Below are 21,457 nucleotides of genomic sequence, written 5' to 3'. Positions count from 1 at the left end.
TCGCAAATGCCTGTCGATGTGACGCCACACCACAAGAGGCCGCTCCTACACTAGTTGATTGACACTGGTGTTTTAGCAAAGACCCGCTCCGAGTGAGAAGAAGCTGTCGGCCATTGTTTTTCGCCGCTGGAGCAAAATGGCGCCTAAGCGAGTGTGGTGTACAGTTGTTGGGTGTAATAGCAAACACAGCAGTCGTCACTCACTACCGACATCTGAGCCGCTGAGGACGCAGTGGCTGAATTTTGTTTTTGAAGCTAATGTCCCCGCCGATCTACCTAAATGCGTTCATGTTTGCACTAATCATTTTTCACCAGACTGCTTTATAAACGCGGGTCAATATAAAGCAGGTTTTACTAGGAAGCTGCTCCTAAAAAATGGATCTGTACTAACGCTTCGTGTTCCTGCTTCATCTTCACCAGGCTCAGTAAGTGTAATTCCTTTTTCTATGAATCTTTGCAGATCGCATTTTTAATAATCACAATGAATGCGGAGTGTAAGTTAACTTGTCTTTATGTGTTATGTCGTCTTCTCTATGTACAGCCGTCTCTATATAATCTCTAATCGCCCGTTTATAATAAACAATGCATTAAGGTGATTGTCTAGTTGCAAACTGTGTACGTAGTCGGAAAACTATATTATGCTTACCTTTGTAACGTAAGATGGTTTATAACAATGTCTGTCAAAGATTAAGAAGTCATGTAAACACATCAGTAAACACATCGCATTCGTATCTCTCTCAGTAAGCTTCTCCGCTTTTGTTGTTGTTGCTCGCGGCAGCGTAACAGCCCGTTAATTCGCAGGGATGAGAAAGACAAATTGAGTCGATGCATGTCCATTCTTTTAATTTCTGCGTTGTCAGGCGATATTACAAACGTCCGCGTAGGTTCCGTACTTAAATCAAACCAAAAACTACTTAAGAAAACAGGCTCAGGCTCTATATTCCAGTTTTTCAGTTTGGACTGCATTACCCACAAAGCATTGCCCGTGTGGGCAATGCTTTGTGGGTAATGCAGTCCAAAGCATTGCCCGCATTGGACTACACTCCCGTGGCTATACCCCACGTGTGTTGTGAAGACACGCCCCACAGAACTGGGGGGCGGGCTCAGCAGAGATCATAAGCATTTAAGGGAACATGTACTGAAATAGGTTGCTGAGAACAGAGCTAGTTTTTACCAGTTAAAAGTAGTGTTTTTTACACAACCATTGGGAATTTTTAATTAAATATATTACAAACTTTTCATTAGGACCCTAAAGATCATTAACATTTAATGAAAAATGTGTCTGGATGATCCCTTTAAGCTGAACCCTATTCACCATCAGGACAGCTTTACAGGACAGATACTTTCTATCATCATGCTCCCGGACTGATTCATTTTAACGAGTGAGGCTGTTAACTTCTCTCACACACACACACACACACACACACACACACACACACACACAATGTACCAGACTTTAAACATTTTATATATTCACTTACACACTGAGAATACAGTATTGTAGCGTTTTTCACCGCTAAGCAGGAACTTGAAGAGGCGAGTGAGCTTCCTTGCTGCCCAATGCTAATGGCTGGGAGTATTTTATTCAGCTTGGTACATAAACGGCACATTCACAATCAAACAGCCACAAGACATACAATCACAAGACATACTTCTAACCACACACACACACCTGGCCGAGCCACTAACCCAAACAGCTTTTCCCAATTAAGCAATTTCCCTCTGGGATTAATAAAGTTATTTGAATCTTGAATCTTTGAATCTTGAACAGGGTGAACACACAACAACCCCTCCCGCAAAGCATGATGGTCCTAATCGAAACCCCGCCCACGCCACAGTATATAATCGTAAATATTGGTATCTGGTGCTCTGCAGCGTCTATTTTTGTACAGTATGCATGAGCTACTTCCACAGTCCGTTTGTATACACAGAAATTTGTAAATTGGATGTTCGTAAGTCTGGGACTTGTATTTAAAGTCATAAGGATGGCGATTCAATACTCACGCATTCACATTTCCCCAGCATTGATACCTGTATGAATCTGTCTCACTGTTTATTACATTAATCATGTTAGTCACAACCTTAACTCAATATGAATTAGACTTATTAACTTTTCCACAAACTTGCTTTTAACTCAACACATTACTGTATTTTAACAATCACATTCTCACTAAATGGAAAACCAAATAGATTTCCTCTATTAGACTCTATCACATGATGTGTGAGTGTACACTCTGAACGCTTACACTCTACTAGCGACCATGTCCAAGTCCCACCCTAGTGTACCAATTAGGGTGCCTCCGTTAGTAGTTGATTGTTACAAGAACAGCACTCTTAAGGAAACCTGCACAGTATTACCGGTCAATGTCACAGTAGTTTACAAAGATTACTCAGCTCAAAACTTTAAATAGGGGACTTTTTCCTCTCTTTTTATCTGTACATAACCTTTCAGGGCAAGATAAAAAATAAAGAGGGGGAAAGCATATCTTGTACCAAAAAGAGAAAACAGAATTGTTGTTTATTTAGAACTCCCTCCTGCTTTAGTAAAGCCAGCATTGTCCTCAAAGATCCATCTCACCCTGGACACTCTGTGTTTAAACTGCTACCATCAAGCAGAAGGTACAGAACAATCAAAATCAGAACAAATAGACTGAAGAACAGTTTTTACTTAAAAAAAAAAAAAAAAAAATATATATATATATATATATATATATATATATATATATATATATATTCTGCAATATGCTTAAATCTGCAATATTTGTTATTGTATGTGAAATGTAATAATATGGTGTAAATGTTTCTCACATAATTTGTGTTAGGTGTAATTTGTGTATGTTGTGAAATATGTGTAAAGGTGTACAAGCTGCACAGCTAATAATTTGTGTATCTTGTGTACTGATGTGGCCATTAAGAAAAAGTTGCGCATCTCAAGGAAAGGAATTTCACGAACTGCCGCGGCAGCACGCAAGCCATGGTGAAGTTCTCAGGCACATGACGTACATTACCTGTAGGGGGCAGTCGTGTTTCAATCTCAGGTATTGCGTGTCTACTGCAGCTGATAATGTTTTAATCTCTTTCAAGTGTCCATTGACAGCAAGCGACAGAGCTCATATATTAATTAACCTTAAACTGCCTATAGACTTTTTATGCATTTGGTTACATGTCACTTCTGTAAGTTCCTCAAACCGAAATTTAATGGGAGCAATTAAATCAGACTTCATAGTTGCATTTGATACTTTTCGAGTAAAATTCATAAATTTACTACTACTACTACTACTCTGTAAAATAACGGAAACTGATGTCTCTTTCTTCTGTTTTAATCTGTAGTATTTAAGTGAAATATATTTTGCGCATAGGCCTAAATATTCCTTTTTCATTCATGGGCAGTTGTATTATGTTTTCTCCAGAAAATAAACAAACCTGACAGATTGTTTTGACACACACAGCTGAGTTAATGAAAGTCTTGGGTATGTCTATAGTAAAACAACTATATCATAACACTCAGAAAGACCTTTGATTTGGGGTAAAGTGACTGATGTGTCTAACTTTTTTCAGTTTTTTCTCTGTTTCACTGAATAATCCACAACTTTTCATTAATATATGTAAGACCTATTGACAGCTGGATTAGGTAACATCAGGTTTCACTAGTTTGCCTACTGGTTCAAAACAAGATGGCGCCGGTGAGGTCGGCTGCCATCACGACTGCTCCGACCACCTTTTCTTTGTTTTTGTTCTTTAAGCAAAATTACCACCATGGGGTACATTAGTTATGATAGAGACACTCTTGTTTCTATTGGTATACAATGTACTCACAATTCGACGTTTTTAACTCCGGATCCGAGCTGGCCGAGTGAGATCCTGAGGGACAACAAAGGACGCGACGCGAAGCGGCGGCCTCGAGGGAAACGAGCCGGCGTCAGGAACAGGCTGAGAGCCCGTGCACACCGCACACCTCTGCCTAGCATCCTGCTCGCCAACGTCCAGTCACTGGAAAACATGCCCGATGACCTCAGGGCCAGGATAAAGTTCCAGAGAGACATTCGGGACTGCAACCTCCTCTGCTTCACCGAGACATGGCTGAACCCAGCGGTGCCGGACCACGCCATCCAGCCGGCCGAGTTCTTCTTGGTTCACCGCATGGACAGAACGCGGGACTCGGGGAAGTCAAGGGGAGGCGGCGTGTGTTTAATTGTGAACAGCAGCTGGTGCAACAGCGCGAGCGTTGTTCCTCTCACACGCTCCTGCACACCAAACCTGGAACTACTGTCCATCATGTGTCGTCCTTTTTACCTTCCTCGGGAGTTTACATCGGTCATAATCAGTGCCGTTTATATTCCACCACAAGCGGACACGGACACTGCCTTATGCGAGCTGCATGAGGCACTCACACAGCAACAAACACAACACCGGGACGCTGCGCTTATTGTGGCGGGGGACTTTAACAGTGCCAACCTCAAACGCGCAGCGCCGAACTTTTATCAGCACATCACCTGCCCCACCAGGGGCGAAAGGACACTGGACCATTGCTATACAACGGTCAAGGGCGGCTACAAGGCACAATCTTGTCCACCGTTTGGTAAATCCGACCATGCTGCCATCTTCCTCATGCCAAAATACAAACAAAGGCTGAAACAGGAAGTTCCGGTTCAGAGGGAGGTCGCGCGCTGGACGGACCAATCAGTGGCCGCGTTACAGGACGCACTCGATGACTGGGAGACATGGGACATGTTCAGAAACAGCTCCGATGACGTCAGCGTGTTTACGGAAGCGGTTGTGGGATTCATTGGGAAACTAGCGGATGATACCGTGGAAAAAAAGAATATTAGAACGTTTCCCAACCAGAAGCCGTGGGTGGATAAAACCATCCGCGACGCTCTGAGATCTCGCACCGCTGCCTACAACACGGGACTCGCGTCGGGGGACATGGAACGGTACAAGGCTGCGTCATACAGCCCTGGAAGGCGTGAAAGAGGCGAAGCAGCGCTACGGGAGGAAACTAGAGTCACAACTCCAACAGAGTGACTCTAGGAGCCTGTGGCAGGGACTAAGCGCAATAACGGATTATAAAGCACCAACATCCGGTATGATAAACGCAGACGTGACTCTGGCAGACGAGCTGAACACTTTCTATGCTCGCTTCGAAGCTGCAGCTAAAAACGCTAGCGATGCTAATGCTAGCGGCGCTAACGGCTGCAGACAGGAAGTCACTGCCAGCACCGGAAGCGCGTTCATCATCACAGAGCATGACGTGAGGAGAGCCTTCAAGAGAGTGAACACCAGGAAAGCAGCAGGACCAGACGGCTTAGGTCGTATCCTCAGAGCCTGCGCAGACCAGCTAGCACCTGTGTTCACTGAGATATTCAACATCTCTTTATCTCAGTCGGTGATCCCCACATGCTTCAAAGAGTCCATCATTGTTCCTGTCCCAAAGAAACCTCATCCTGCTTCCCTCAATGACTATCGCCCTGTAGCCCTCACCTCAGTAGTGATGAAGTGCTTTGAACGCCTGGTCAGAGACTTCATCATCTCTTCACTACCAGACACACTGGACCCACTACAGTTCGCTTATCGTCCAAACCGTTCCACGGACGATGCAATCTCACATCTCCTCCATACATCTCTCACTCACCTGGACACTCGGAGGGGGAATTATGTGAAAATGCTCTTCATCAACTACAGTTCTGCATTTAATACCATAATTCCCTCCACACTCACCACCAAGCTGGAGCACCTGGGACTGAGCTCATCAATGTGTCAGCGGATCTCCAATTTTCTTAGACAATTTTATTTTTAGTTCTATTTTTCCTAGTTTAATTTAATTTTTCTATTTAATTTTCTATCGTATTTCTTTTATTCATATTTATTCTTATTTGTAAACTTTAATTCTCTTTTAGGGTCACTGGCAGTCGTATAAGCATTTCACTACATTTCGTACTGTGTATGACTGTGTATGTGACAAATAAAATTTGAATTTGAATTTGATGTCTCACCTATACAGTATACTTCAATTCCTTACACAAAAACAAACAGATTCAGCGAGTTCTTTTGCACGTTTCAAAGATGGCATGCGCTACACACCGAGGAAGCTTTTCAGAATGTTCTGGACAGTGGGAGGAGTTTATCTTTTCCTCAGAAGAAGGCTGTGTGACTGATGAAAAACAGGAGTATTTTGAAGCTGTTATGACAATGGGTAAGTTATTAAGTCTTATATAACTCTTTTAAAGCTGTTATTTATTCTAATAATATTAAACTAATATTAGTAAATATTTTTCTCACGTCTGTTAGCTTTTGTCAGGTTATATGAAACATTGGCTTTCAATGCCATTTATATAGTTTAGTGTAGCATGTAGATAACACTGCTGACATGCTGTCTTATGTAGCAAACATGTTATTTCCCGGTGGCTAAGCTAATATCTTATGGAGTTTACAGATGTTTATAAATGTTCTAATGTATTTTACCTCGTTTTGGATAGTATCAGATTATGTTTGCTAATATATATTCGGATCCGTTTTGATTAGCTTATAACACTGCTATTGGTAATGTTATTTAGCACAAACAAGCTAGTTCCAGTTGGCTAAAATACTGCCTTATGTACCTAAGAGATGTTTATGAATATTTCTGTGGTGTAAATGTTAATAATGCCTTTTGTTTAGCTTGTATTTACAAATACCTGCTTAGGTGTAAATGTTTAGAACGTGTTAAATATGTATATAAAGCATGTCCAGTGGATGGTGTTTGCTAATGTCTCTTGTGTAAATGTTTGAGATGCACTACATGGTCTATGGGCCATCAACAGATATTCGTCCAGCCTATTGTCCATCAACAGACACAGAGGGGCACAAAAATGTATACGGGTCATTGACGGATAAGACTTTTTAATAGGCCAATTTTAAAATACCAAAAATATGGATATGTTTGGCCATTTTCTAAACATTTGGAATGTAGTGTACACATGCCTTTATAAAGAAAAGTAAAAAAATTGTCATTTTAGTGTTTTTACACTTAAGTTAATAAAACATAGCCTTAAAAAAGTCATCTAACCGTAATATATCTCAGAATTCACATTTTTATGTATCATTAAGACTAGTTGAACTCATATCAGTAAGTAGATAAACTGATGAAGAAAGATAAACTTTAGTGCACTTTCATTTTATGAAAACCATTATTTCACAAGTTTATTCTATAATATCAGAGTCTCCTTCATTATCCAGTTAAAATAAATGTTTATCCCTATAAAAGGAATAGAAAATTGCTGAATTAAAAAAAAAAAAGATAAAATATACAAATAATTATACTTAAACAATTAACTTTATGTATATAATTGTTGTATAGAATATGAAAACTACAAATATAGGACATATAACAAAACATTTAGCAGTGGTCGCCCCACATGATACTCGGTCGCCCCTTATAATGTTTTCAAGTTTACTCAAGTATAACAGGCTAACAGTTAGCCTCAGAAACCAAACTAGCTTCTTCTAGTGACAAAGCACTATCAAATTTATCATCAAAATATAGATTTGTGGAAAAAAATTATAATTTACAGTTTTGGGGTGGTCGCCCCACATGATGACCAAAAGTGCCTACGACATCACAGCCGTTAAAAAACAGCTTTTTCTTACTATATGAGAGAGACTGATTTACTATCCAGTTGTTTCCAGGGGGTCTTCACTTGTGTCTGGCGGATGCAGTATCCCATCCTTGAGATGTTTTTTAAAATAAAGGTCTCTGGTTTGTTGATGGTTGCCCCGGATGAAATGGATAGAATCAACATAATTCGGACAACATTCGTTTGTATATCATGATAAAAATATATGAGCAAATGCTTTATAGTTTTGTCAATGGATGTAAAACATGTTTAAAATTATGCCAACTAGGAAAAGAGATATATTTAAGTTGATTTAAAGTGTTTTTAAACCAGTTGTCCTAACTAAAGTCAAGGCCGGACGGTCGCCCCATATGGTGTTTTGGCACTTCGGATAGAAGAAACATGATGAAAAACTTAAAAATTTGGAGAAGTTAGAGTGGTTTAGTAGGTAAAGAAGGTATAACAAGTAGATGAGAAATTTTTATGTATTTTTTTGTTTTTTCTGCAAAATAAAATTAACCCGGACAGAAAAAGGGGGCGTCACGTCATTGACCCATACACACTTTCACAATTGTTATTTATGGCCTTTTTTTTAAACTTAAATTATGGCAGCAGTGTGTGGTATTATCTTTCCTCTAAAAATGTCAGGTGTATCATCATTGCTAACACAAGGAATTTTTAGGAATGTGTCTATTACCCTTGCCTTCACCAGCACCTCACATCAGGACACGCAAGCGCCATTCAGATGGACCTCTTGTATTTGTAAAGTGGCTGGACACACGAAAAGTATCTGACTGTTCTACCACCTATTCTGCTTATACAGTAGACACTGTGAAGATAAGGGTGAAATAACACGGTACATGGACTACATAGACATTGTCCTGCACTGTTGACTGTGTACAACCAGCACATGGGGGGTTGATCTCTCTGATCAGCTGTTACAGTACTACACTGTACAGCACAAAACAATGAAGTGGTACAGAGAGATTTTTCTACACTTCTTGGACATTGCTGCCACCAATGCTTTCATTGTGCATAAAGAACTATATGGTAACCTGTCTCATAAAGAGTTTATGGAACAACTCATCAAAGAGCTTTGTGGTGTCTCACAGGAAGTAGCACCAGTTCCAGGAGCTGAGTTGACCTTGGATAGGCATGTTTTTGCCTGTACAAACCATACACCGATTTTATCTTGTACTGTTCCTTTTTACACCATTTGCCTTTAAGTGTCTGTTTTTATTTTGCACTGTTCCTGTTGCAGATTTACCCTGCATGTATGTTTTTGCTCAGTTTATATTCTATACTGTTTTTGATTTGCACCATTTTACCCTAAACGCTGTTTGCACTTTGTATTTATTTTGAACTGTTGTGCAAGTGAATCTTATGTTATTTTAAATAAACCACAAACAAAGAAATATGTTTCTGTCCTCAAATAATTTTCTTGTAGCACTTTTTCCTCTGTCCCATACCTGACTGAAAGGGTTAATTATACAGCTCATTATGTGGGTCTCTGTCTTCTCTGGTGTGAATTACAGCATTATTCATGATCATTCACACCTTTCTAAACAAAACAGTGTCTTAGAAAATTTTAATGAATGTATTGTTTTCTGTAAATGAGTGAGCGAGATGATTGTCACATCATTTTGAAGTAAAACCTCTACACTACAAGATCCAAGTCACAAAAGTCTTGTACACAAATGCCATGAATGTGTTTTGTGGTCTTATTTCAGTAAGTTATTTTTTTTTTGTTTTCAAAATTTACGCATAACTGTTTTTTTCTCCAATATACAAACTTGTACATACATGGTGCACATATATTATTGCTGCCTAGTTTGATGTTATTAGACTTTAGCCATTTATACTGTATGTTTATAACTAACTGAAAAATACACAAATGTCAGGACACATCAGAATCTCTTCAGGGCTCCAAAACACCCTCAGACTCCTAAGGGTTAATGAATAGTTGTGTTTGCTTTACACTTGTGCACTCATGTGTAAATAGCTTTTTCAATGTCCATACTACCATGTAATATATTTGTGCCTAATACTATCTTATTCATATTTTACATTACATGCAGTTAATAATTTATGTGCTATTAATGCACATCTGGTGGATATTCTGTGAAGCACAACACATTTATTTAAATTCTAAAATGGTGCTTGTAGAATTCGGCGGCACCACATGAGACAAGTTCCAGACATCCGTGCGAAAAAACATGCATTCTTAATGGCTACATCTGTAATATGTGTAAACCACCTAATTTTGTTGGACATGCCACATGTTTTAATGACAATAAAGATATTTTATTCTATTCTATTTTATGTTGCATAGACAAAAAGATTTGTGTACGACAGTTTGGGTTTTAAGCTCATGTTTTACTGTTAGATGTCACTTTGAGTCTCTGCCTTAAAGTACACACAAGCACTTCCACATCAAGTGTTACTATCTTAGCACTTCCACCAAGTCCTCATTAGGCCTTTTCCCCACACTTCTCTTAGCGCTGTTACACCCAACCCGACCAACACATAACAGAATGTCTGCACCAAGCAACCAGTCTGTGGATTTAGACATTTATTTAAACATGAATGAGAAATAATTATGCATTTAAAGATGAACAATACCTTGCTGATCCTGATGTCTCTCACACACACACACACATCTCATTTCACATTTCACACTTTACACGGCCACCCATACTGCTGCTGTTTGCACATTGCACATATTGCATATTACATATAATTTATACAGTTTAATTATACAGTTTATACTTTTACATTTTTATATATCTTTTTTATACTTTATGGTAACTGTACTACGGCATATTTGTAGATTTTATATTTTATTTTTTTTTCTAGTGGCATTTGCCTCTTCTTATCTTCTCATTCTATTTCATCTCCCCTTTTGGGCCTAAAACAGTTGTATAAGCATTTCACTGCATATTATACTGTGTATGGGTGTGTATGTGGCTAGAAGAGATGACTGTTGTGGAATAAAAAGAGGATAAAGAGTGGGAAGGCTGTTGGTCCTGATGACATACCTGTGGAGGTCTGGAAGTGCTTAGGAGAGGTGGCAGTAGAGTTTTTGACAAGTTTGTTTAACAAGATCTTGGAGAGTGAGAGGATTCCAGAGGAATGGAGGAGAAGTGTATTGGTGCTGATTTTTAAGAACAAGGGAGATGTGCAAAGCTGTGGCAATTATAGAGGTATAAAGCTAATGAGCCAGACAATGACAGGTTGCTGAGGTTGGAACTGCCAGGCAGGAGGTCTAGAGGAAGACCAAAGAGGAGATTTATGGATGCAGTGAGAGAGGACATGAAGTTAGTTGGTGTGAGAGAAGAGGATGCAGAGGATAGTGTTAGATAGAGGCAGATGATTCGCTGTGGCGACCCCTGAAAGGGAACAGCTGAAAGACGAAGAAGAAGCCAGACAATGAAGCTGTGGGAAAGAGTAGTGGAGGCTAGGTTAAGGTCAGAGGTGAGCATTTGTGAGCAGCAATATAGTTGTTTAGAGGAAGACCAAAGAGGAGATTTATGGATGCAGTAAGTGAGGACATGAAGTTAGTTGGTTTAAGAGAAGTGGATACAGTGAATAGGGTTAGATTGAGGCAGATTATTTACTGTGGCGACCCCTTACAGGGAAGAGCAAATAAAGGTTGGACAAATAAAACATTTTATAAATTTCTCTGTTGTGAGAAGTATTTTCCACCTGCAAATAGATGGCTTCTTAATGTTACATAAAACATTGCTAAATACTTGATAAGTATTCTGGACCACCATCAAGCCAGTTTTGCGAGATGCTGTGACAAAATCTATTACTGTTAATGACTTCACTTTTACTCAACATTTTGATTTAATTTACGGTGCAGTCAGAAAATTTCGGAGTCTAGTTTCGGATCCTCCAAAGTAGGAAACATAAAGATATAATTGAAAGACCAAATTATGATCAATTTTTATAATTATAATTTTAATTTAATTAAATTTTTAATTAAAATATTTAATTAAATTTTTATTACTGAGCAGGATGTCACATATCACACATAGCGTCTGTAACAGAAAAAAACTTTCTTTTTCTCACTATTTGTATTTACACACTCTCTGTTGCAGACACACACATACATATGGTGGTTTCAGTCGCCCTTCCTGTTTGAGTTATTTTTATTTTTTATTTGTCACATACACAGTCATACACAGTACGATATGCAGTGAAATGCTCGTACGACTGCCAGTGACCTTTAAAGGAAAAAAAAAAAACTATACATAAGGAATAAATATTAATAAAAAGAAATACGATTTGACTGGTAAAACAAACTGTACAAATAAGGGCATAATAAAAATTACAAAATATAAAAATATAGGAATATGGGGGGGAGGTAAAAAAAGTATATATAAAAAATTTTAAGTGTCAATGTCTGTGCAAATGTGCATGAAAAGTGACTTATGAAAGTGTCATGTGCAATGGTTTCAGATATATGAGTATGTATAAATGTCCAGTCAATGTCAATGTTTAAAAGATATTACTCCTGTGTGGTGTTGTGATTGAGGGACCTTATCGCCTGCGGGAAGAAGCTCCTTCTCAGTCTCTCTGTGTTGGCCTTCAGGGAGCGGACAGAGAGAACAGTCCATTGTTGGGATGGCTGAGGTCCTTCACCATCTTCCTGGCCTTGGTCCAGCACCGCTTGCTGTAGATCAAGTGCAGGTCAGGGAGCTTGGTGCGGATGATGCACTCAGCTGATCGCACCACCCTCTGTAGAGCTCGTCTGTCCTGCATGGTGCTGTTTCCAAACCAGGTCTTGATGTTTCCCGTCAGAATGCTCTCTATAGTACAGGAGTAGAAATTCCTGAGTACCTTAGAGGGCAGTCTAAAGTCTCTAAGGCGCCTGAGGTGGTAGAGACGCTGCAGGGCCTTTTTCACCACAGTGTTGATGTGACAGAACCATGACAGGTCCTGCGTGATGTGAACACTGAGGTATCGGAAGCTGTCCACTCTCTCCAATGGGCTCCTGTTGATGATGGGGGTCTGGTAGTTCCTCACCTGCTTTGTACTGAAGTCGACTATCAGCTCCTTTGTCTTGCTGACGTTCAGGAGGAGATTGTTCCTCTGGCACCAGTTCTCCAGATTTACAATCTCCTCTAGGTAGGCCGACTCATCATTGTTGGTGATCAGGCCCACCACGACAGTGTCATCAGCAAACTTGATGATGGCGGTGGAGTTGGTAGTGGCCACGCAGTCGTGGGTGTACAAAGAGTACAGCAGGGGGCTCAGAACACAACCCTGGGGGGCTCCAGTGCTGAAAGTGAGTGAGGCTGAGACATGTCCACCCATCCTCACTGCCTGTGGTCTGCCAGTCAGAAAATTTTAGATCCACTGACACATTGATTAGCTGAGTCCCAGGTGCTCCAGCTTGGTGGTGAGTGTGGAGGGAATTATGGTATTAAATGCAGAGCTGTAGTCGATGAAGAGCATTTTAACATAATTCCCCCTCCGAGTGTCCAGGTGAGTAAGTGATGTGTGGAGGAGATATGAGATTGCATCGTCTGTGGAACGGTTCTGGCGGTATGCAAACCGTAGTTCAATTCAATTCAATTCAATTTTATTTGTATAGCGCTTTTAGCAATTTTCATTGCCGTGGGTGCCATTGTAGTGGGTCAAATGGGTCCGGTAGTGAAGAAATGATGAAGTCTCTGACCAGGCGTTCAAAGCACTTCCTCACTACTGAGGTGAGGGCTACAGGGCGATAGTCATTGAGAGAAGCAGGATGTGGTTTCTTTGGGATAGGAACAATGATGGACTCTTTAAAGCATGTGGGGATCACCGACTGAGATAAAGAGATGTTGAATATCTCAGTGAACACAGGTGCTAGCTGGTCTGCGCAGGCTCTGAGAATACGACCTGAGACGCCGTCTGGTCCTGCTGCTTTCCTGGTGTTCACTCCCTTGAAGGCTCTCCTCACGTCATGCTCGGAGATGATGAACGCGTTTCCGGTGCTGGCAGCTGGCGCTGCTAGCATTAGCATTGCTAGCCTTTTTAGCTGCAGCCTCAACAACAAGAGTGTCTCTATCATACCTAATGTACTAAATGGTGGTAATTTTGCCGATTTTAAAACACTGAAAACTAACTTAAAAAACAAAAACAAAGAAAAGGTGGTCGGAGCAGTCGACCTCACCGGCGCCATCTTGAAAAAGATGATTATTGATTTTACTATTCTCCCTGACAGATTAAATAAATGTTGTAGCAGTTACAGAAATGGCCATCACCTAGCTCAGGTCTTATTTGACTGACAGTTATGAGTTTGTGGTTATAAAAGGTGACTTTTCTAGTCTACTTAAGTAAAGTTTGATGTTCCACATGGTTCTGTTTTAGGCTAACTGGTATTTTTTCTCCATATGCTTCCTCTGGCTAACAATTCATAAGCATGGTATAAGCTTCCACTGGTATGCTGATGATACACAGTTATACTGTACAGTGGAACCTCGGATTACGAGCTTAATTCGTTCCGGAAGCGGGCTCGTTTTCCAAAACACTCGTAAACCAAATTTAATTTACCCATAGGAAATAATGGAAACTTTAATTATTCGTTCTACAGGCCAAAAAAATAAATACATAAATATAATTAATACAATATATAAAGTACAAATAAAACAAATTAACCTGTACTTTACCTAAAAAAATTTTTAAAAATAAATCCCGACAGATAAGGGTTTTCGTTTGTGCACGCAGGGTGTGTGTGTGTAAAATGTGCACGCACACACACACACACACACATTAACAGATAAACCGTTTTTAAAACCGTTTAAAAATGAGCAAGGAACATTTCTAGTCACACTTACGTGAGCGCATACTAACAGGATCACTGCTGTAAGTAAAACAACAACAACAACAAAAAACAAAACAAATTAAACAGCTCCTCACCTTTAAAAACAATCGTGACGGAGAGAAGTTTGTGTGTTTATTTGGCAACCTGAGAGGAGGGGGGATGAAGGGGGGCTCGCTCGCGTTTACAGCCCCCTTCTCTCAGGTTGCCAAACAAACACACAAACTCTCTGCCTTACACAGACACACACGCACACTCAAAAACACTGCAGGCACTAAGACCCAGCAGGGGAGACGCTAGGTCTCGGCTTTACAGCTCCCCTTCTCTCAGGTTGCCAAATAAACACACAAACTTCTCTCTGTCGCGATTGTTTTCGAAGGTGAGGAGCTGTTTAATTTTTTTTTTGTTGTTGTTTTACTTACAGCAGTGATCCTGTTAGTATGCGCTTACGTGAGTGTGACTAGGAATGTTCCTTGCTAATTTTTAAACAGTTTTAAAAATGGTCTCTCCGTTAATGTGTGTGGGCGCGCGCGCACCTACATCACACTGTGTATATTCCCCAGCAGGAGAGGCGATTACCTACAATTCTGCTGCAAGAGAGAGAAAAACCGTTGGCTCACTTGTGATGATGTAACGCTCGTTGTTAAAACAAGAAGCGCGTGCGTGAAACATGATACTCGGTGCTCGTTAACTAAGACAATGCTCGTTTTTCAAGTAAAAAATTATTAAAAATTGTTGCTCGTTTTGCCAAACAGTCGTAAACCGCGTTACTCGTAATCAGAGGTTCCACTGTATGTCTAAGCAAAGCCAGATGAGAGACACCGGCTTAAGAAAGTTTAGGAATGGGTTTTTAAAGTTAACTCTGCAGTCAACCCTGAATTTTGTGTTATGTTTTTCCTTCTAAAGCACCTACTGATGAGTAAAGTAGGCTATATAACACCTCACAGGGCCCACATGAAGCCCATTCTGGAGAGTACCCAATCTGTTTGCCTACATTTGGGACTCATGTGGGCATTACATGACCTGGGCTGTGATGTGTTTTCTGGATTTGGACTGACCAACAATTAAAATTAAACTGAATACACAAAAAGTTTGAAACAAGTTGTTTTCTATCTATTTACCTCTTAATTGATGGCTCTGTGTTGTCTGTGCTCAAATGCTCTTAATATTTAAAAAGTAATGTTTCGACTCTCCATTGTTATTTTTGCCCCTTTTATTGAGAGCATTTTCAGTTCACTTTTTTTTTCAGTTCAATTTATTTGTATAGCGCTTTTAACAATTGACATTGTCGCAAAGCAGCCTTACATAATCAAAAGAATTACTTAATTTTGTATGAAATGTGAATGTGTATGAATCAAAATTATAAGATTGTTCCTGATAAGCAAGCTGAGGATGACGGCGACAGTGGCAAGGTAAAACTCCCTGAGATGGTATTAGGAATAGGTAATAGTTCTATATGATGGTATGTGCAACGTGAACCCAAAACTCACAGCAACCAAACCAAAACTTTGACTTCACTCTGATTGTGACTTGACAGTCAGAGTAAAGGTGTAAATCAACCTTGTTTTTAGACAGTAACAATTAAAAACGAAATATGAACAGCAGTGTAAAGTTTATAGAGAATAAACAACTTCTCACAGGAAAAAAGCAGCAGGACGAGCAGCTCCATCTCTGCATAAACACCAGCACCTCCTTACTGCCTCCTCTCTTCACAGTGTCGCAACACTACAGGAGTTCTCTTTTCTATTCCTCAAGAAATGAAAACATACCAGTGTTAATATGTATTAACTTACTCTTAAGTGACCAGAAACCCATGTATAATTTAATACACTAAACACTAAAAAGTGCATGACTTGGGTAACTGCGTAAAATGAAACAGAGATTATTTCTGTGAATATTCTCAGTCATCCAGGTGAGATTATTTGGAAGTTGAGTCATGTCAACTGGACTTCTCTCTTGTTCAGTAGAAATGTTTTCCTGCTCATCCAAATAGCTTATTGCATCTAAGGTAAGTTTTTTTCGAATTTAAGTCCTTCAAGGTCAAAGGATCCTGTACTATCTGAAAAGGCTCATTATGTGAACAATGGATATGGTAAGAATAGGAGGGAGGGTCATTAGAGTGTAGGGAAAAGAGAGCTGTTAGAAAGACAATACAGAGATAGAGATTTGGGAGAGTCTCTCTGTAAAGACCAGAAAGAGTAAGTGTAGTCCTTTAGTGTGGCTTTTTTAGTGGGCGTGTGAAGAGGTCCTGATCTTGCTCTGTATGGGTGAAAGGACAGCGTGAAAAATAGAAGACAGGTTGTATCGAAGGATGCTTCTTATTTAGATGGCTTCTTAATGTTACATACAGTACAACATTGCTAAATACTTGCCAAGTATTCTGGCATCACTGATGGGACACACTGACCACCATTAAGCCAGTTTTGCGAGATGCTGTGATATAATCTACCACATAACTGCTCATGACTTCACTTTTACTAAACATTTCGATTTTATTTATGGTGCAGACAGACTGGTTTCGGATCCTCCAAAGTAGGAAATGTAAAAAAATTTAAAGACTGAATTCTGACCATTGTACAGATAAAACCCTTCTTTACTGTATTTATACAGATAATAAAAAGGAGAGAATCTGCATGAGCAAAAGCATAATTTTATTACTGTGCAAGATGTCTCAGTTACACCAACAGAGTCTGTAAGAGGAAAGTACTTTCTTTTTCTCCCTGCGTGTATTTACACACACTCTGTTGCACAGACATTGGCGTCTCTGTAAAAGTCGTTAGATTTTTTTCTGCTGTCCACTATTTTAGTAATTTAGTAATAACCATCTTTATTAAAAATGAGAAGTTTAGGTTCAGGATGCAGACAGTCCTTCTCAGAAATATGAAGTTAATGTATAAAACACACAAGCTGTAAAATTTTACATTGCACATGTCATCCAAAATATGAAACAAAGAGATCTTTGAAAATGAGTTCTGACCAATGTACAGATAAAACCTTTTTTCTTTTCTTGCATTGAGCTTTCCAGGGTCTCCCTCACCTACCCATTACTCCAGTCCCTCAACTGGCTTCCTGAAGTTGCTGAATCAGATTCAAAATACTGATGCTCACCTATAAAGGTAAAAACAGACCAGCACCCACTTACCTCAAAGCACTTACAGTATAACACCCCGCACTTCAACTCTTAGGACAAAGACTTGCATCAGGACTCTTCTCTGGTTTGGCATCTGTGTATTTGATGAAGTCCTCAAATAGCATCTAAAGACCTCCCCTTCCTGAAATTATTAAAATAGCATTGCTCTCTCTCATGCACACACATGCACGCGCACACCTCCCCAACAGCAGCTTTTTTTTTTTTTTTTTTGACAGATGGTATTTTTACACAGTGAACCAGTCCAGGTAAATTTGCTGAATGAGACATCAAAGCTTCTGTAAGTTCAAAAAAGTTTCCGTATGCAAAATGCCATAAATATAAATTAAATCTATGTCTACTAACTACATTGAGATAGATTTTGAATACTAAATACAATTTTTTTCATTGTAATGGTTACAAAGAAGAGAAAGAGGCTTGATCAACCCCGGCTGGGTCACCTGTGAGAGAGTGTCTGATGTTGTGAGACCCGAAACACACGATGATCTCAGGAAACATCACTGATGATGTGTCCCAGCGCAAGAGATGTATCTATACACATTACACATGTAAAGCCATTATATTTTAATTCAGTTTAAAACCAACTCCCATTAAAACATTTTATGAAGCCATTATTATGTATTACGTTTAAAAGAAGAAAAAGTGTGTCCTAGATAAGTTTTAAGCTACAAATGTGGCCATTTAGAATGCATATGTTTTCCCGCGAAATGCTGCAATTCGTCGCGCAGCAAGCCGCAAAATGCCTTAAGCAACATTCAGGAATTTAAATAAATGGTAGGACTTTATCTAAAAGCCGGACCAAGTACAACGATGAATTGTGTATAAAGTTAACCTAAAACAATATTGTTTCCAATGCTGAAGCAAACATGAATTTTATTTTGTTTTACAACAGATTTTTCATAATAAATGTGTGTATATGTGCTTCATATTATTTTCATAATGATGAAATGAGATGCGCAAATTCTTACTTTAAAATTCATAGTAAGTTTCTTACATAGTTTTCTGTAATGTCGTACACTCTAAAAAACGCTGGGTTGTTTTTTCTACCCAAGCGCTGGGTTTCCTCTGTTGGGTCATTTTTCTGGGTTATTTACAGAGAGTTGGGTAGTTTTTGTGTAACCCAGCTGCTGGGTTGAAGTTTGATTGGCTCCTCCCCCAAAGTTCACCGGTGGATTCAGCGGCTGTCAGTCAGAGCTTCGTGTCTCTCTTGAGCTCCCACACCGCTGATGACGGTTCATTTAAGGGAAAATGACGTTAAATACAAGGTCTGTATATAGACACAGCGCTGCTCTCAGGCATTCGTCATTCTGGTGGGACAGGCTCTGGAGCAATGCACACTACTTGGGGCGGTTGATGTGTGCTTCAAGGCATTTTATATTTTTGACATTAACTATTTAAAGTAGTGTGCACCTGTATAGGACTTTTTGTAATGTTGCTATGAAATAGCGAGGTCTACTTGAAAAGTCATAGACAGTGTTTGTATGTTAAAACAGAACCAGGGCTGGATAGTTTTGTTCTGCAGAAAAGATATCTAATGTCAGAGAGAGATCCTGCTCTGTAGAAGCTGCCTCAGCCTATTTGTGTTATTACTCCATTCTGCCCTCATGAGTAATAGTATAGTAATGATTTCGCTGTTGATTATCTGCTCTTGTGCTTTTAAAAAATAAACGTTTTTTCTATGAACATTTAATAGGATGTTGTTTATTGCATATATGTATGGTTTGCAAAACTTTTAAGTTTTTTTTTTGTAATAAACCAGTATATCAAAGTAATTTAACTGTTTAATAGACGTGGGTAGTTTTTTTTTTTTTTTTTTTTTTTACAGATTCACTGTAAAACATGAAAATAATAATAACCCATTTGTGAGGTAGAATTAACCCAGCATTATAGTTAAATATGACCCAGCATTTGGGTTGTATATTTAACCCATTTTGCTGGGTTAAATTAACCCAGCATTTAGATCAATAGTTACCCAGCAGCTGGGTTAAAAACAACCCAAATTTTTTAGGGTGTAACAGGGACAAAACATGAAAGACATGGCAATGCCTCGGTTTAAATGGTGTTGAAATTCACTTACGGTTATTTCCTGATAGTAGGCTACCTGATAGTGTCGAATGTCCTGACTCGTGAATATGCCAACATATCTTCGTTAAAATGTAAAATGTGTTAACATTGAGCACCATCAGAAGGCATAAATGAACAAAAACAATACTTTTTTTAGTAAATATTCTTATATGCACACAAAGTGTTTCAGGCTTTTTATAGTAATAATCATGATGTTTTTTAGCAGTTTGTGTCCAGCATGGAATAATTTTTTATCCATTATTTAACCACAGCTGGAAATAATAGCTGGAATGTGATTGTGAATTTATGACTGAAATAAAGCTGTTGTCGCTCGTACTTTCACTTTACAAAAGGCAGCGTTTTGATCAAAAGGCTGATAAACGCGTACGATTTATTGATAAAAATCCGTCCTCTCACCTTCCAAGAAGTGTGATGTTATAAAACCGGTTTCCCAGACAGGGAAATTGAGGGGTTTAAAACAAATGAATTAGACCAAGTAGTCGTCTTTGCCTAAAATGTTTTTTTGCCAGCAAAACATGGGATAAATCAGACTACATAGTTGGGGTTGATACTTTCACTGTAATTCACAAATTTATTGAATATATTCAGATTTTGTAAAATAACGACAACCGTTTCCATCCTAGTCCCTTGTCTGCATCACAATGAACTGAAGCTCAGCACGTCTTCTTTCCTTGTTTTAATCTTTAATATTTAAATGGAATATACTTAGCATAAAATATTCCTTTTTATTTATGGATAGGTGTATTACGAAGTGAAGACCTGTTGTTTGGTTGTTCAGAAAAATGTAAATTAAGGATGTTTTGAAACATAATGCAGTAACTCTAGTTAGTTAAACATGGTAAAGGTTTTAATGTTTTGTACATCCCTTTATTCATTCTTGTGTTTGTGTTTAGGTTTCACTGTTTTCCATATACATAAAACATATGGACAACAATGTTCCGGAAGAAAATTGTGAAAATACACAATTTTGTTTCAATACAGTTTTATTAAATATAGAATACAGCAGACAGTATATGGCAATTGGTCACTCAAAGTCTTTGAAAAAATACTACTCTTACTTTTCCAAAGAGGAAAACTCTATTTTTTTTCTAAGAAGTTAGTTAAAAAGTAAAGAAGTTAGTTCTTTACCTTCTATGCTTTTTGTTGCGGGCTGTGGGGACTTCCTAGCAACAGCATCGGAAATTGCTTGATGCAGATTGGAGGGCGGTGCGTTTTCCCCCTGGAACCATCATAGTTCACCGAACCTGCCCAGTTCTGGTAAACGTTGAGCGGAATCAACCTTTTAAACAAAGCAAGAGCAAATCAATCTGCCCTTGATCTTCCATCTGATCCTGTTGTGCTGGTGAAATACATTTTAGGCAGAGACGTCTGCTCAGTCTTGTTAATTCGTTTAAAACCCCTCAATTCTGCCAATTCTCCCATCAGCGAAACCGGTTTGATAACTTCACACTTTTTCAAAGGTGAGAAGAAGGATTATCAAACTGGGATCACTGTTAGCAAATACTGTAGGGGGGTTTAGATGAAGTAACAAGACAGAGCGAGCGTCTATGGAACTCCAAAGTGTTCAAAAATAAATAAATAAATCGGACATGATGAAATGAATAACTCTATGAACAAATAAGACACATGTGTAATATGAGAATGATATGAAATACTTGAACATATTTAGAAGGGAAAAAAAGCTTATTATTGAGAAATATATGTTACTATAAACACAGGGGGGAAAAAACAGTGCTCTAATATGATGCCCCCTTCACATATCTGACTCATACCCCCCCACACACACACATTAATTAACATCAATTGTAATAGCTGAACTGGG

The 21,457-nt window shown here is 38.9% G+C and overlaps 1 long non-coding RNA gene across 1 annotated transcript in view; it reads right to left on the bottom strand.

The window, feature by feature from the left end:
* The window catches only part of LOC128506733 (uncharacterized), a 38,735-nt gene extending 21,127 nt beyond the window's left edge, over nt 1-17,608 (bottom strand). Inside the window, exons 1-2 of the long non-coding RNA XR_008355746.1 lie at nt 17,545-17,608; nt 16,041-16,151 (exon numbers count right to left, since the gene is read on the bottom strand). This is a non-coding gene — a long non-coding RNA (uncharacterized LOC128506733). The remainder of the gene's footprint in view (nt 1-16,040; nt 16,152-17,544) is intronic.
* Nucleotides 17,609-21,457: the final 3,849 nt, after the last annotated feature.

The sequence above is a fragment of the Clarias gariepinus genome, chromosome 18 (assembly GCF_024256425.1).
Source record: "Clarias gariepinus isolate MV-2021 ecotype Netherlands chromosome 18, CGAR_prim_01v2, whole genome shotgun sequence".
Taxonomy (NCBI): domain Eukaryota; kingdom Metazoa; phylum Chordata; class Actinopteri; order Siluriformes; family Clariidae; genus Clarias; species Clarias gariepinus.
The sequence above is the reverse complement of the archived record's forward strand: the minus strand, read 5'-3'. Positions and strand labels throughout refer to the sequence as shown.